The following is a 16,764-nucleotide window of genomic DNA, read 5'->3' as shown; positions in this document are numbered from 1 at the left end:
CTGAAGGTTAACTTGGCATTTTGGCTATGTGTTTTGGGACTGATGGTAGTCCTATTATCTTAGACATTGTTCTTTTCTCCAAGCAAATATCAACAAGAAATTGTGTTTCCATTTGATTATGAAAGTGAGCTGTATGCTTAGGATCATGCTGTTGATAATAACATATATCTCAGTGCCTACAGGTTATGCTTGTGTTTGGTGACCTGAGAGGGTTAAAACAGACACTTTCTCTGTGGTGATCAATGTCAGATACCACAGCAATAGCACTCACAGGAATTTAGTGCCAGTCAAAACCTGAATAGGAGATATATGAGCATGGACAGAGACAGAGAGAAAGAACAGTTGTTGAAGAGGCTAAGCATGTGTGAGACAGAGGAAGACAGTGAGAGACAGAAAGAGAGAGAGGGGGGGGGAGGGGGGGTTGAAGTTGAAAAGAGGACACTGTGATATTAAAGCATATATTTTGATTGACAGAAATAAGGAAACCAAATAGAGAGAATATGAGTGAGAAACTGAGAAGCTAGTAGAGTCATTGCAAGTCAATTTCAGAGAGAAAGTGAAGAAGCGAGATAGAGAAAGAGTACATAGGAAGTCCATTAATCTATGGTGGATGAGAATCTTATATGATATTTGAATCGGTTCTCATCGAAGGCAGAGTAGGACTAATAGGTGTAGTATGTTATGGTTATGGAGGGTGCTCCGATTGTGGCCAAAGCTATTAAGATTCTGATGGTTTCCATGGGAAGAGTAAGGCCTGATTTTCTCTGTCATATCCGGCTGAACTGAGATTTACTTATTTTTGTAGACAACTTCCATTAAGCTATGTTAGTGGTCTCATTCTGTTTTGTACCTTGTGCCAATTTCTTTGGATGGTTCTCAAGTGATGTACATACTACTGTAGTTTTCGGGATCAGATATTGGCTTCGTCCCATCTTAAGAACTTTGTTGCATGGTAACCTCCAGGAATTCGGTGATAGAATTGGGAAAATTATGTCCCCAAACAGTTCCTTGGGGGAAAAGTATCTCTGATATGGATTGTGAGGGCAAGTTTCTAGAGGACAGAAGGAGTGCTGAGAGAGCCCAAGTGTTCGATAAATTAAGAACTAACAACAATGCATCACAGTCTCCATGATTTGCAAGGAATCCAATAAAGTGGGGGAATGTGCTATTTGCTTTACTTTCAGGGACAGAGTCCCTGTCTCATACCGGACAAGGACGGCTTGCAGAGGAACTGAGTATGGAACATCAGATGAAGTTGGAAGAAGCCTAACATCGCCTGCCCTGAAGTCCTCAGTTGAAGCTCTCTTGCCTGAGGATACCTGAAATGAAAGGTAAGAAACACTTGAATTTCCAAAGGAACTCAAAGTGCGCAGGTGTTGATGGAGCTCATGGGAGTTCCCAACCTTGAATCATGAACCTTTGGGAACTGGTACAGGCTCACTGCCTGTGGCTACTCCTGTGATTGGAGAATAGGCCCATTGGTTCGTGGTAAAGGATGTGAATGTCTTGAATTCTGTTCGCTCACCAAACCTGATCTATTTTGAGTATACAAAATGTCATGGCAGGGGGTACACCAGCGTGCTTGGATCGATGATGATTTCCAATAAAACATTCCTTGGAAAGCTGAACAAAATGAGTGAAAACTCAATACCGCCACACTCATCGTGACTGAGGTCCAGCACCTGGGATCACAAATGTCACTGAGGGACTCACATGGTCTCCATTCATCTTGCGAGACTTGGATCCAGTGAGAGAGCCTTCAGAATGTTCTTTGCTTGCCTAAATCACCAGAAATCATGGCCTAAATCAAGGCTTCACCTTTTGCTCTAATGATAACATGCTTTCCGGTTGAGGAGATCATTGTCAGTGTCTTGGAAGTTAGCCCTAGCAACTCCATCAGCAATAATGTATAGTAGATTGTGAGGAAAATATAAGTTTAGCGGGGGCAGCATAGTTCAACAATGTACACGGGAATGTCAGGAAATGTGTTTCTGTCCGTGTCTGAAGCCTTCGCATGAATGATGATCCTTCTGTTTCATAAAACAGAGATACATAACGGGAAGGTTACAGGTGACATGTGGAATGAGGCAGTAGCAATTCTCAGGAACTATGGGAATGTGGACTCTTCCTGTGTGAAAACAAAGCTCTGTTTTCTTGAAAGACTGATTGTGGCCATGGCAATTAGGTTGGAAAGAGAGCCTTGGAATTTAAAAGGTTGGCATGTAGCCTTCTTGTCAGTGGATTCTAGAAGTGCATGCTTTCAAATGTCCCAGGATTCATACCACCTTCATGGATGTATGGAGAACACCCATTTTAATCCTAGTTTCTATGTTTATTGTTGGGACATTTTTTGTCAGTCTATCCAGGTAGTTTGCCAGCAGTTCTTCTGGATTGATTGTACCAAAATGGTCTGGACATACATCTCCTCCTCTTCTAGGATCTAAGAATGTGAGCATGCAAGTTTGTTTCTTACACACACTCCTTCTAGGAATTTTATATTTTGGTATGGCCGTAGAAGATAGGCATCGAGTGTCTGCGGGATTATCTCTCCTTATGGTCTTGATGTGGCCATGCTGAAGGTTAACTTGGCATTTTGGCTATGTGTTTTGGGACTGATGGTAGTCCTATTATCTTAGACATTGTTCTTTTCTCCAAGCAAATATCAACAAGAAATTGTGTTTCCATTTGATTATGAAAGTGAGCTGTATGCTTAGGATCATGCTGTTGATAATAACATATATCTCAGTGACTACAGGTTATGCTTGTGTTTGGTGACCTGAGAGGGTTAAAACAGACACTTTCTCTGTGGTGATCAATGTCAGATACCACAGCAATAGCACTCACAGGAATTTAGTGCCAGTCAAAACCTGAATAGGAGATATATGAGCATGGACAGAGACAGAGAGAAAGAACAGTTGTTGAAGAGGCTAAGCATGTGTGAGACAGAGGAAGACAATGAGAGACAGAAAGAGAGAGAGAGGGGGGGGAGAGGGGGGTTGAAGTTGAAAAGAGGACACTGTGATATTAAAGCATATATTTTGATTGACAGAAATAAGGAAACCAAATAGAGAGAATATGAGTGAGAAACTGAGAAGCTAGTAGAGTCACTGCAAGTCAATTTCAGAGAGAAAGTGAAGAAGCGAGATAGAGAAAGAGTACATAAGAAGTCCATTCATCTAATGTGGATGAGAATCTTATATGATATTTGAATCGGTTCTCATCGAAGGCAGAGTAGGACTAATAGGTGTAGTATGTTATGGTTATGGAGGGTGCTCCGATTGTGGCCAAAGCTATTAAGATTCTGATGGTTTCCATGGGAAGATTAAGGCCTGATTTTCTCTGTCATATCCGGCTGAACTGAGATTTACTTATTTTTGTAGACAACTTCCATTAAGCTATGTTAGTGGTCTCATTCTGTTTTGTACCTTGTGCCAAATTCTTTGGATGGTTCTCAAGTGATGTACATACTACTGTAGTTTTTGGGATCAGATATTGGCTTCGTCCCATCTTAAGAACTTTGTTGCATGGTAACCTCCAGGAATTCGGTGATAGAATTGGGAAAATTATGTCCCCAAACAGTTCCTTGGGGGAAAAGTATCTCTGATATGGATTGTGAGGGCAAATTTCTAGAGGACGGAAGGAGTGCTGAGAGAGCCCAAGTGTTCGATAAATTAAGAACTAACAACAATGCATCACAGTCTCCATGATTTGCAAGGAATCCAATAAAGTGGGGGAATGTGCTATTTGCTTTACTTTCAGGGACAGAGTCCCTGTCTCATACCGGACAAGGACGGCTTGCAGAGGAACTGAGTATGGAACATCAGATGAAGTTGGAAGAAGCCTAACATCGCCTGCCCTGAAGTCCTCAGTTGAAGCTCTCTTCCCTGAGGATACCTGAAATGAAAGGTAAGAAACACTTGAATTTCCAAAGGAACTCAAAGTGCGCAGGTGTTGATGGAGCTCATGGGAGTTCCCAACCTTGAATCATGAACCTTTGGGACCTGGTACAGGCTCACTGCCTGTGGCTACTCCTGTAATTGGAGAATAGGCCCATTGGTTCGTGGTAAAGGAAGTGAATGTCTTGAATTCTGTTCGCTCACCAAACCTGATCTATTTTGAGTATACTAAGTGTCATGGCAGGGGGTACACCAGCGTGCTTGGATCGATGATGATTTCCAATAAAACATTCCTTGGAAAGCTGAACAAAATGAGTGAAAACTCAATACCGCCACTGTCATCGTGACTGAGGTCCAGCACCTGGGATCACAAATGTCACTGAGGGACTCACATGGTCTCCATTCATCTTGCGAGACTTGGATCCAGTGAGAGAGCCTTCAGAATGTTCTTTGCTTGCCTAAATCACCAGAAATCATGGCCTAAATCAAGGCTTCACCTTTTGCTCTAATGATAACATGCTTTCCGGTTGAGGAGATCATTGTCAGTGTCTTGGAAGTTAGCCCTAGCAACTCCATCAGCAATAATGTATAGTAGATTGTGAGGAAAATATAAGTTTAGCGGGGGCAGCATAGTTCAACAATGTACACGGGAATGTCAGGAAATGTGTTTCTGTCCGTGTCTGAAGCCTTCGCATGAATGATGATCCTTCTGTTTCATAAAACAGAGATACATAACGGGAAGGTTACAGGCGACATGTGGAATGAGGCAGTAGCAATTCTCAGGAACTATGGGAATGTGGACTCTTCCTGTGTGAAAACAAAGCTCTGTTTTCTTGAAAGACTGATTGTGGCCATGGCAATTAGGTTGGAAAGAGAGCCTTGGAATTTAAAAGGTTGGCATGTAGCATTCTTGTCAGTGGATTCTAGAAGTGCATGCTTTCAAATGTCCCAGGATTCATACCACCTTCATGGATGTATGGAGAACACCCATTTTAATCCTAGTTTCTATGTTTATTGTTGGGACATTTTTTGTCAGTCTATCCAGGTAGTTTGCCAGCAGTTCTTCTGGATTGATTGTACCAAAATGGTCTGGACATACATCTCCTCCTCTTCTAGGATCTAAGAATGTGAGCATGCAAGTTTGTTTCTTACACACACTCCTTCTAGGAATTTTATATTTTGGTATGGCCGTAGAAGATAGGCATCGAGTGTCTGCGGGATTATCTCTCCTTATGGTCTTGATGTGGCCATGCTGAAGGTTAACTTGGCATTTTGGCTATGTGTTTTGGGACTGATGGTAGTCCTATTATCTTAGACATTGTTCTTTTCTCCAAGCAAATATCAACAAGAAATTGTGTTTCCATTTGATTATGAAAGTGAGCTGTATGCTTAGGATCATGCTGTTGATAATAACATATATCTCAGTGACTACAGGTTATGCTTGTGTTTGGTGACCTGAGAGGGTTAAAACAGACTCTTTCTCTGTGGTGATCAATGTCAGATACCACAGCAATAGCACTCACAGGAATTTAGTACCCGTCAAAACCAGAATAGGCGATATATGAGCATGGGCAGAGAAAGAGAGAAAGAACAATTGTTGAAGAGGCTAAGCATGTGTGAGACAGAGGAAGACAGTGAGAGACAGTAAGAGAGAGAGGGGGGGGAGAGAGGGGGGTTGAAGTGGAAAAGAGGACACTGTGATATTAAAGCAGATATCTTTATTGACAGAAATAAGGAAACCAAATAGAGAGAATTTGAGTGAGAAACTGAGAAGCTAGTAGAGTCACTGCAATTCAATTTCAGAGAGAAAGTGTAGAAGCGAGATAGAGAAAGAGTACCTAAGAAGTCCATTCATCTAATGTGGATGAGAATCTTATATGATATTTGAATCGGTTCTCATCGAAGGCAGAGTAGGACTAATAGGTGTAGTATGTTATGATTATGGAGGGTGCTCCGATTGTGGCCAAAGCTATTAAGATTCTGATGGTTTCCATGGGAAGAGTAAGGCCTGATTTTCTCTGTCATATCCGGCTGAACTGAGATTTACTTATTTTTGTAGTCAACTTCCATTAAGCTATGTTAGTGGTCTCATTCTGTTGTGTACCTCGTGCCAATTTCTTTGGATGGTTCTCAAGTGATGTACATACTACTGAAGTTTTCGGGATCAGATATTGGCTTCGTCCCATCTTAAGAACTTTGTTGCATGGTAACCTCAAGGAATTCGGTGATAGAATTGGAAAAATGATGTCCCCAAACAGTTCCTTGGGGGAAAAATATCTCTGATATGGATTGTGAAGGCAAACTTCTAGAGGACGAAAGGAGTGCTGAGAGAGCCCAAGTGTTCGATAAATTAAGAACTAACAACAATGCATCACAGTCTCCATGATTTGCTAGGAATCCAATAAAGTGGGGGAATGTGCTATTTGCTTTACTTTCAGGGAGAGAGTCCTTGTCTCATACCGGAGAAGGACGGCTTGCAGAGGAACTGAGTATGGAACATCAGATGAAGTTGGAAGAAGCCTAACATCGCCTGCCCTGAAGTCCTCAGTTGAAGCTCTCTTGCCTGAGGATACCTGAAATGAAAGGTAAGAAACACTTGAATTTCCAAAGGAACTCAAAGTGCGCAGGTGTTGATGGAGCTCACGGGAGTTCCCAACCTTGAATCATGAACCTTTGGGACCTGGTACAGGCTCACTGCCTGTGGCTACTCCTGTGATTGGAGAATAGGCCCATTGGTTCGTGGTAAAGGATGTGAATGTCTTGAATTCTGTTCGCTCACGAAACCTGATCTATTTTGAGTATACTAAGTGTCATGGCAGGGGGTACACCAGCGTGCTTGGATCGATGATGAATTCCAATAAAACATTCCTTGGAAAGCTGAACAAAATGAGTGAAAACTCAATACCGCCACTCTCATCGTGACTGAGGTCCAGCACCTGGGATCACAAATGTCACTGAGGGACTCACATGGCCTCCATTCATCTTGCGAGACTTGGATCCAGTGAGAGAGCCTTCAGAATGTTCTTTGCTTGCCTAAATCACCAGAAATCATGGCCTAAATCAAGGCTTCACCTTTTGCTCTAATGATAACATGCTTTCCGGTTGAGGAGATCATTGTCAGTATCTTGGAAGTTAGCCCTACCAACTCCATCAGCAATAATGTATAGTAGATTATGAGGAAAATATAAGTTTAGCGGGGGCAGCATAGTTCAACAATGTACACCGGAATGTCAGGAAATGTGTTTCTGTCCGTGTCTAAAGCCTTCGCATGAATGATGATCCTTCTGTTTCATAAAACAGAGATACATAACGGGAAGGTTACAGGCGACATGTGGAATGAGGCAGTAGCAATTCTCAGGAACTATGGGAATGTGGACTCTTCCTGTGTGAAAACAAAGCTCTGTTTTCTTGAAAGACTGATTGTGGCCATGGCAATTAGGTTGGAAAGAGAGCCTTGGAATTTAAAAGGTTGGCATGTAGCCTTCTTCTCAGTGGATTCTAGAAGTGCATGCTTTCAAATGTCCCAGGATTCATACCACTTTCATGGATGTATGGAGAACACCCATTTTAATCCTAGTTTCTATGTTTATTGTTGGGACATTTTTTGTCAGTCTATCCAGGCAGTTTGCCAGCAGTTCTTCTGGATTGACTGTACCAAAATGGTCTGGACGTACATCTCCTCCTCTTCTAGTATCTAAGAATGTGAGCATGCAAGTTTGTTTCTTACACACACTCCTTCTAGGAATTTTATATTTTGGTATGGCCGTAGAAGATAGGCATCGAGTGTCTGCGGGATTATCTCTCCTTATGGTCTTGATGTGGCCATGCTGAAGGTTAACTTGGCATTTTGGCTATGTGTTTTGGGACTGAGGGTAGTCCTGTTATCTTAGACATTGTTCTTTTCTCCAAGCAAATATCAACAAGAAATTGTGTTTCCATTTGATTATGAAAGTGAGCTGTATGCTTAGGATCATGCTGTTGATAATAACATATATCTCAGTGACTACAGGTTATGCTTGTGTTTGGTGACCTGAGAGGGTTAAAACAGACACTTTCTCTGTGGTGATCAATGTCAGATACCACAGCAATAGCACTCACAGGAATTTAGTACCCGTCAAAACCTGAATAGGAGATATATGAGCATGGACAGAGACAGAGAGAAAGAACAATTGTTGAAGAGGCTAAGCATGTGTGAGACAGAGGAAGACAGTGAGAGACAGAAAGAGAGAGAGGGGGGGGATAGAGGGGGGTTGAAGTGGAAAAGAGGACACTGTGATATTAAAGCAGATATTTTTATTGACAGAAATAAGGAAACCAAAACAGAGAATGTGAGTGAGAAACTGAGAAGCTAGTAGAGTCACTGCAAGTCAATTTCAGAGAGAAAGTGAAGAAGCGAAATAGAGAAAGAGTACCTAAGAAGTCCATTCATCTAATGTGGATGAGAATCTTATATGGTATTTGAATCGGTTCTCGTCGAAGGCAGAGTAGGACTAATAGGTGTAGTATGTTATGATTATGGAGGGTGCTCCGATTGTGGCCAAAGCTATTAAGATTCTGATGGTTTCCATGGAAAGAGTAAGGCCTGATTTTCTCTGTCATATCCGGCTGAACTGAGATTTACTTATTTTTGTAGACAACTTCCATTAAGCTATGTTAGTGGTCTCATTCTGTTGTGTACCTCGTGCCAATTTCTTTTGATGGTTCTCAAATGATGTACATACTACTGAAGTTTTCGGGATCAGATATTGGCTTCGTCCCATCTTAAGAACTTTGTTGCAACGTAACCTCCAGGAATTCGGTGATAGAATTGGGAAAATGATGTCCCCAAACAGTTCCTTGGGGGAAAAATATCTCTGATATGGATTGTGAGGGCAAATTTCTAGAGGACGAAAGGAGTGCTGAGAGAGCCCAAGTGTTCGATAAATTAAGAACTAACAACAATGCATCACAGTCTCCATGATTTGCTAGGAATCCAATAAAGTGGGGGAATGTGCTATTTGCTTTACTTTCAGGGAGAGAGTCCCTGTCTCATACCGGACAAGGACGGCTTGCAGAGGAACTGAGTATGGAACATCAGATGAAGTTGGAAAAAGGCTAACATCGCCTGCCCTGAAGTCCTCAGTTGAAGCTCTCTTGCCTGAGGATACCTGAAATGAAAGGTAAGAAACACTTGAATTTCCAAAGGAACTCAAAGTGCGCAGGTGTTGATGGAGCTCATGGGAGTTCCCAACCTTGAATCATGAACCTTTGGGACCTGGTACAGGCTCACTGCCTGTGGCTACTCCTGTGATTGGAGAATAGGCCCATTGGTTCGTGGTAAAGGATGTGAATGTCTTGAATTCTGTTCGCTCACCAAACCTGATCTATTTTGAGTATACTAAGTGTCATGGCAGGGGGTACACCAGCGTGCTTGGATCGATGATGATTTCCAATAAAACATTCCTTGGAAAGCTGAACAAAATGAGTGAAAACTCAATACCGCCACTATCATCGTGACTGAGGTCCAGCATCTGGGATCACAAATGTCACTGAGGGACTCACATGGTCTCCATTCATCTTGCGAGACTTGGATCCAGTGAGAGAGCCTTCAGAATGTTCTTTGCTTGCCTAAATCACCAGAAATCATGGCCTAAATCAAGGCTTCACCTTTTGCTCTAATGATAACATGCTTTCTGGTTGAGGAGATCATTGTCAGTATCTTGGAAGTTAGCCCTAGCAACTCCGTCAGCAATAATGTATAGTAGATTGTGAGGAAAATATAAGTTTAGCGGGGGCAGCATAGTTCAACAATGTACACGGGAATGTCAGGAAATGTGTTTCTGTCCGTGTCTGAAGCCTTCGCATGAATGATGATCCTTCTGTTTCATAAAACAGAGATACATAACGGGAAGGTTACAGGCGACATGTGGAATGAGGCAGTAGCAATTCTCAGGAACTATGGGAATGTGGACTCTTCCTGTGTGAAAACAAAGCTCTGTTTTCTTGAAAGACTGATTGTGGCCATGGCAATTAGGTTGGAAAGAGAGCCTTGGAATTTAAAAGGTTGGCATGTAGCCTTCTTGTCAGTGGATTCTAGAAGTGCATGCTTTCAAATGTCCCAGGATTCATACCACCTTCATGGATGTATGGAGAACACCCATTTTAATCCTAGTTTCTATGTTTATTGTTGGGACATTTTTTGTCAGTCTATCCAGGTAGTTTGCCAGCAGTTCATCTGGATTGACTGTACCAAAATGGTCTGGACATACATCTCCTCCTCTTCTAGGATCTAAGAATGTGAGCATGCAAGTTTGTTTCTTACACACACTCCTTCTAGGAATTTTATATTTTGGTATGGCCGTAGAAGATAGGCATCGAGTGTCTGCGGGATTATCTCTCCTTATGGTCTTGATGTGGCCATGCTGAAGGTTAACTTGGCATTTTGGCTATGTGTTTTGGGACTGATGGTAGTCCTATTATCTTAGACATTGTTCTTTTCTCCAAGCAAATATCAACAAGAAATTGTGTTTCCATTTGATTATGAAAGTGAGCTGTATGCTTAGGATCATGCTGTTGATAATAACATATATCTCAGTGACTACAGGTTATGCTTGTGTTTGGTGACCTGAGAGGGTTAAAACAGACACTTTCTCTGTGGTGATCAATGTCAGATACCACAGCAATAGCACTCACAGGAATTTAGTACCAGTCAAAACCTGAATAGGAGATATATGAGCATGGACAGAGACAGAGAGAAAGAACAATTGTTGAAGAGGCTAATCATGTGTGAGACAGAGGAAGACAGTGAGAGACAGAAAGAGAGAGAGGTGGGGGATAGAGGGGGGTTGAAGTGGAAAAGAGGACACTGTGATATTAAAGCAGATATTTTGATTGACAGAAATAAGGAAACCAAATAGAGAGAATGTGAGTGAGAAACTGAGAAGCTAGTAGAGTCACTGCAAGTCAATTTCAGAGAGAAAGTGAAGAAGCGAGATAGAGAAAGAGTACATAAGAAGTCCATTCATCTAATGTGGATGAGAATCTTATATGATATTTGAATCGGTTCTCATCGAAGGCAGAGTAGGACTAATAGGTGTAGTATGTTATGGTTATGGAGGGTGCTCCGATTGTGGCCAAAGCTATTAAGATTCTGATGGTTTCCATGGGAAGAGTAAGGCCTGATTTTCTCTGTCATATCCGGCTGAACTGAGATTTACTTATTTTTGTAGACAACTTCCATTAAGCTATGTTAGTGGTCTCATTCTGTTTTGTACCTTGTGCCAATTTCTTTGGATGGTTCTCAAGTGATGTACATACTACTGTAGTTTTCGGGATCAGATATTGGCTTCGTCCCATCTTAAGAACTTTGTTGCATGGTAACCTCCAGGATTTTGGTGATAGAATTGGGAAAATTATGTCCCCAAAGAGTTCCTTGGGAGAAAAATATCTCTGATATGGATTGTGAGGGCAAATTTCTAGAGGACGGAAGGAGTGCTGAGAGAGCCCAAGTGTTCGATAAATTAAGAACTAACAACAATGCATCACAGTCTCCATGATTTGCAAGGAATCCAATAAAGTGGGGGAATGTGCTATTTGCTTTACTTTCAGGGAGAGAGTCCCTGTCTCATACCGGACAAGGACGGCTTGCAGAGGAACTGAGTATGGAACATCAGATGAAGTTGGAAGAAGGCTAACATCGCCTGCCCTGAAGTCCTCAGTTGAAGCTCTCTTCCCTGAGGATACCTGAAATGAAAGGTAAGAAACACTTGAATTTCCAAAGGAACTCAAAGTGCGCAGGTGTTGATGGAGCTCATGGGAGTTCCCAACCTTGAATCATGAACCTTTGGGACCTGGTATAGGCTCACTGCCTGTGGCTACTCCTGTGATTGGAGAATAGGCCCATTGGTTCGTGGTAAAGGATGTGAATGTCTTGAATTCTGTTCGCTCACCAAACCTGATCTATTTTGAGTATACTAAGTGTCATGGCAGGGGGTACACCAGCGTGCTTGGATCGATGATGATTTCCAATAAAACATTCCTTGGAAAGCTGAACAAAATGAGTGAAAACTCAATACCGCCACTATCATCGTGACTGAGGTCCAGCACCTGGGATCACAAATGTCACTGAGGGACTCACATGGTCTCCATTCATCTTGCGAGACTTGGATCCAGTGAGAGAGCCTTCAGAATGTTCTTTGCTTGCCTAAATCACCAGAAATCATGGCCTAAATCAAGGCTTCACCTTTTGCTCTAATGATAACATGCTTTCCGGTTGAGGAGATCATTGTCAGTATCTTGGAAGTTATCCCTAGCAACTCCATCAGCAATAATGTATAGTAGATTGTGAGGAAAATATAAGTTTAGCGGGGGCAGCATAGTTCAACAATGTACACTGGAATGTCAGGAAATGTGTTTCTGTCCGTGTCTGAAGCCTTCTCATGAATGATGATCCTTCTGTTTCATAAAACAGAGATACATAACGGGAAGGTTACAGGCGACATGTGGAATGAGGCAGTAGCAATTCTCAGGAACTATGGGAATGTGGACTCTTCCTGTGTGAAAACAAAGCTCTGTTTTCTTGAAAGACTGATTGTGGCCATGGCAATTAGGTTGGAAAGAGAGCCTTGGAATTTAAAAGGTTGGCATGTAGCCTTCTTGTCAGTGGATTCTAGAAGTGCATGCTTTCAAATGTCCCAGGATTCATACCACCTTCATGGATGTATGGAGAACACCCATTTTAATCCTAGTTTCTATGTGTATTGTTGGGACATTTTTTGTCAGTCTACCCAGGCAGTTTGCCAGCAGTTCTTCTGGATTGATTGTACCAAAATGGTCTGGACGTACAACTCCTCCTCTTCTAGGATCTAAGAATGTGAGCATGCAAGTTTGTTTCTTACACACACTCCTTCTAGGAATTTTATATTTTGGTATGGCCGTAGAAGATAGGCATGGAGTGTCTGCGGGATTATCTTTCCTTATGGTCTTGAAGTGGCCTTGCTGAAGATTAACTTGGCATTTTGGCTATGTGTTTTAGGGCTGATGGTAGTCCTGTTATCTTAGACATTGTTCTTTTCTCCAAGCAAATATCAACAAGTAATTGTGTTTTCATTTGATTATGAAAGTGCGCTGTATGCTTAGGATCATGCTGTTGATAATAACATATATCTCAGTGACTACAGGTTATGCTTGTGTTTGGTGACCTGAGAGGGTTTGAACAGACACTTTCTCTGTTGTGATCAATGTCAGATACCACAGCCATAGCACTCACAGGAATTTAGTACCAGTCAAAACCTGAATAGGAGATATATGAGCATGGACAGAGACAAGAGAGAAAGAACAATTGTTGAAGAGGCTAAGCATGTGTGAGACAGAGGAAGACAGTAAGAGACAGAAAGAGAGAGAGGGGGGGGGGGAAGAGAGGGGGTGGGAAGTGAAAGAGGACACTGTGATATTAAAGCAGATATCTTGATTGACAGAAATAAGGAAACCAAATAGAGAGAATGTGAATGAGAAACTGAGAAGCTAGGAGAGTCACTGCTAGTCAATTTCTGAGAGAAAGTGAAGAAGCGAGATAGAGAAAGAGTACATAAGAAGACCATTCATCTAATGTGGATGAGAATCTTATATGATATTTGAATCGGTTCTCATCGAAGGCAGAGTAGGACTAATAGGTGTAGTATGTTATGGTTATGGAGGGTGCTCCGATTGTGGCCAAAGCTATTAAGATTCTGATGGTTTCCATGGGAAGAGTAAGGCCTGATTTTCTCTGTCATATCCGGCTGAACTGAGATTTACTTATTTTTGTAGACAACTTCCATTAAGCTATGTTAGTGGTCTCATTCTGTTTTGTACCTTGTGCCAATTTCTTTGGATGGTTCTCAAGTGATGTACATACTACTGTAGTTTTCGGGATCAGATATTGGCTTCGTCCCATCTTAAGAACTTTGTTGCATGGTAACCTCCAGGAATTTGGTGATAGAATTGGGAAAATTATGTCCCCAAAGAGTTCCTTGGGAGAAAAATATCTCTGATATGGATTGTGAGGGCAAATTTCTAGAGGACGGAAGGAGTGCTGAGAGAGCCCAAGTGTTCGATAAATTAAGAACTAACAACAATGCATCACAGTCTCCATGATTTGCAAGGAATCCAATAAAGTGGGGGAATGTGCTATTTGCTTTACTTTCAGGGAGAGAGTCCTTGTCTCATACCGGACAAGGACGGCTTGCAGAGGAACTGAGTATGGAACATCAGATGAAGTTGGAAGAAGCCTAACATCGCCTGCCCTGAAGTCCTCAGTTGAAGCTCTCTTGCCTGAGGATACCTGAAATGAAAGGTAAGAAACACTTGAATTTCCAAAGGAACTCAAAGTGCGCAGGTGTTGATGGAGCTCACGGGAGTTCCCAACCTTGAATCATGAACCTTTGGGACCTGGTACAGGCTCACTGCCTGTGGCTACTCCTGTGATTGGAGAATAGGCCCATTGGTTCGTGGTAAAGGATGTGAATGTCTTGAATTCTGTTCGCTCACCAAACCTGATCTATTTTGAGTATACTAAGTGTCATGGCAGGGGGTACACCAGCGTGCTTGGATCGATGATGATTTCCAATAAAACATTCCTTCGAAAGCTGAACAAAATGAGTGAAAACTCAATACCGCCACTCTCATCGTGACTGAGGTCCAGCACCTGGGATCACAAATGTCACTGAGGGACTCACATGGCCTCCATTCATCTTGCGAGACTTGGATCCAGTGAGAGAGCCTTCAGAATGTTCTTTGCTTGCCTAAATCACCAGAAATCATGGCCTAAATCAAGGCTTCACCTTTTGCTCTAATGATAACATGCTTTCCGGTTGAGGAGATCATTGTCAGTATCTTGGAAGTTAGCCCTAGCAACTCCATCAGCAATAATGTATAGTAGATTATGAGGAAAATATAAGTTTAGCGGGGGCAGCATAGTTCAACAATGTACACCGGAATGTCAGGAAATGTGTTTCTGTCCGTGTCTAAAGCCTTCGCATGAATGATGATCCTTCCGTTTCATAAAACAGAGATACATAACGGGAAGGTTACAGGCGACATGTGGAATGAGGCAGTAGCAATTCTCAGGAACTATGGGAATGTGGACTCTTCCTGTGTGAAAACAAAGCTCTGTTTTCTTGAAAGACTGATTGTGGCCATGGCAATTAGGTTGGAAAGAGAGCCTTGGAATTTAAAAGGTTGGCATGTAGCCTTCTTCTCAGTGGATTCTAGAAGTGCATGCTTTCAAATGTCCCAGGATTCATACCACTTTCATGGATGTATGGAGAACACCCATTTTAATCCTAGTTTCTATGTTTATTGTTGGGACATTTTTTGTCAGTCTATCCAGGCAGTTTGCCAGCAGTTCTTCTGGATTGACTGTACCAAAATGGTCTGGACGTACATCTCCTCCTCTTCTAGTATCTAAGAATGTGAGCATGCAAGTTTGTTTCTTACACACACTCCTTCTAGGAATTTTATATTTTGGTATGGCCGTAGAAGATAGGCATCGAGTGTTTGTGGGATTATCTCTCCTTATGGTCTTGATGTGGCCATGCTGAAGGTTAACTTGGCATTTTGGCTATGTGTTTTGGGACTGATGGTAGTCCTGTTATCTTAGACATTGTTCTTTTCTCCAAGCAAATATCAACAAGAAATTGTGTTTCCATTTGATTATGAAAGTGAGCTGTATGCTTAGGATCATGCTGTTGATAATAACATATATCTCAGTGACTACAGGTTATGCTTGTGTTTGGTGACCTGAGAGGGTTAAAACAGACACTTTCTCTGTGGTGATCAATGTCAGATACCACAGCAATAGCACTCACAGGAATTTAGTACCAGTCAAAACCTGAATAGGAGATATATGAGCATGGACAGAGACAGAGAGAAAGAACAATTGTTGAAGAGGCTAAGCATGTGTGAGACAGAGGAAGACAGTGAGAGACAGAAAGAGAGAGAGGGGGGGGATAGAGGGGGGTTGAAGTGGAAAAGAGGACACTGTGATATTAAAGCAGATATTTTTATTGACAGAAATAAGGAAACCAAAACAGAGAATGTGAGTGAGAAACTGAGAAGCTAGTAGAGTCACTGCAAGTCAATTTCAGAGAGAAAGTGAAGAAGCGAAATAGAGAAAGAGTACCTAAGAAGTCCATTCATCTAATGTGGATGAGAATCTTATATGATATTTGAATCGGTTCTCATCGAAGGCAGAGTAGGACTAATAGGTGTAGTATGTTATGATTATGGAGGGTGCTCCGATTGTGGCCAAAGCTATTAAGATTCTGATGGTTTCCATGGGAAGAGTAAGGCCTGATTTTCTCTGTCATATCCGGCTGAACTGAGATTTACTTATTTTTGTAGACAACTTCCATTAAGCTATGTTAGTGGTCTCATTCTGTTGTGTACCTCGTGCCAATTTCTTTTGATGGTTCTCAAATGATGTACATACTACTGAAGTTTTCGGGATCAGATATTGGCTTCGTCCCATCTTAAGAACTTTGTTGCAACGTAACCTCCAGGAATTCGGTGATAGAATTGGGAAAATGATGTCCCCAAACAGTTCCTTGGGGGAAAAATATCTCTGATATGGATTGTGAGGGCAAATTTCTAGAGGACGAAAGGAGTGCTGAGAGAGCCCAAGTGTTCGATAAATTAAGAACTAACAATAATGCATCACAGTCTCCATGATTTGCTAGGAATCCAATAAAGTGGGGGAATGTGCTATTTGCTTTACTTTCAGGGACAGAGTCCCTGTCTCATACCGGACAAGGACGGCTTGCAGAGGAACTGAGTATGGAACATCAGATGAAGTTTGAAGAAGCCTAACATCGCCTGCCCTGAAGTCCTCAGTTGAAGCTCTCTTGCCTGA

At 42.0% G+C, this 16,764-nt stretch overlaps 1 long non-coding RNA gene and 6 other non-coding genes across 7 annotated transcripts; all 7 read left to right on the top strand.

The window, feature by feature from the left end:
- Positions 1-1,584: 1,584 nt before the first annotated feature.
- LOC148007612 (small nucleolar RNA SNORD116) lies at positions 1,585-1,677 on the top strand. Its single transcript, XR_015656655.1, has one exon. It is a non-coding gene; the product is annotated as a small nucleolar RNA SNORD116 (small nucleolar RNA).
- Positions 1,678-3,814: 2,137 nt separating this feature from the next.
- Positions 3,815-16,612, top strand: LOC148007606 (uncharacterized). Its single transcript, XR_015646421.1, has 5 exons — positions 3,815-3,906; positions 6,335-6,481; positions 8,909-9,055; positions 11,484-11,630; positions 14,062-16,612. It is a non-coding gene; the product is annotated as an uncharacterized LOC148007606 (long non-coding RNA).
- On the top strand, positions 4,160-4,252 carry LOC148007611 (small nucleolar RNA SNORD116). Its single transcript, XR_015655523.1, has one exon. It is a non-coding gene; the product is annotated as a small nucleolar RNA SNORD116 (small nucleolar RNA).
- Positions 6,735-6,827, top strand: LOC148007610 (small nucleolar RNA SNORD116). Its single transcript, XR_015656654.1, has one exon. It is a non-coding gene; the product is annotated as a small nucleolar RNA SNORD116 (small nucleolar RNA).
- On the top strand, positions 9,309-9,401 carry LOC148007609 (small nucleolar RNA SNORD116). The gene has a single exon (XR_015656735.1). It is a non-coding gene; the product is annotated as a small nucleolar RNA SNORD116 (small nucleolar RNA).
- LOC148007608 (small nucleolar RNA SNORD116) lies at positions 11,884-11,976 on the top strand. The gene has a single exon (XR_015656730.1). It is a non-coding gene; the product is annotated as a small nucleolar RNA SNORD116 (small nucleolar RNA).
- Positions 14,462-14,554, top strand: LOC148007607 (small nucleolar RNA SNORD116). The gene has a single exon (XR_015655601.1). It is a non-coding gene; the product is annotated as a small nucleolar RNA SNORD116 (small nucleolar RNA).
- Positions 16,613-16,764: the final 152 nt, after the last annotated feature.

This window comes from Rattus norvegicus, chromosome 1 (genome assembly GCF_021556685.1).
Source record: "Rattus norvegicus strain SHRSP/BbbUtx chromosome 1, alternate assembly SHRSP_T2T, whole genome shotgun sequence".
Lineage (NCBI taxonomy): Eukaryota > Metazoa > Chordata > Mammalia > Rodentia > Muridae > Rattus > Rattus norvegicus.
This window is presented reverse-complemented; position numbering and strand designations above follow the sequence as displayed.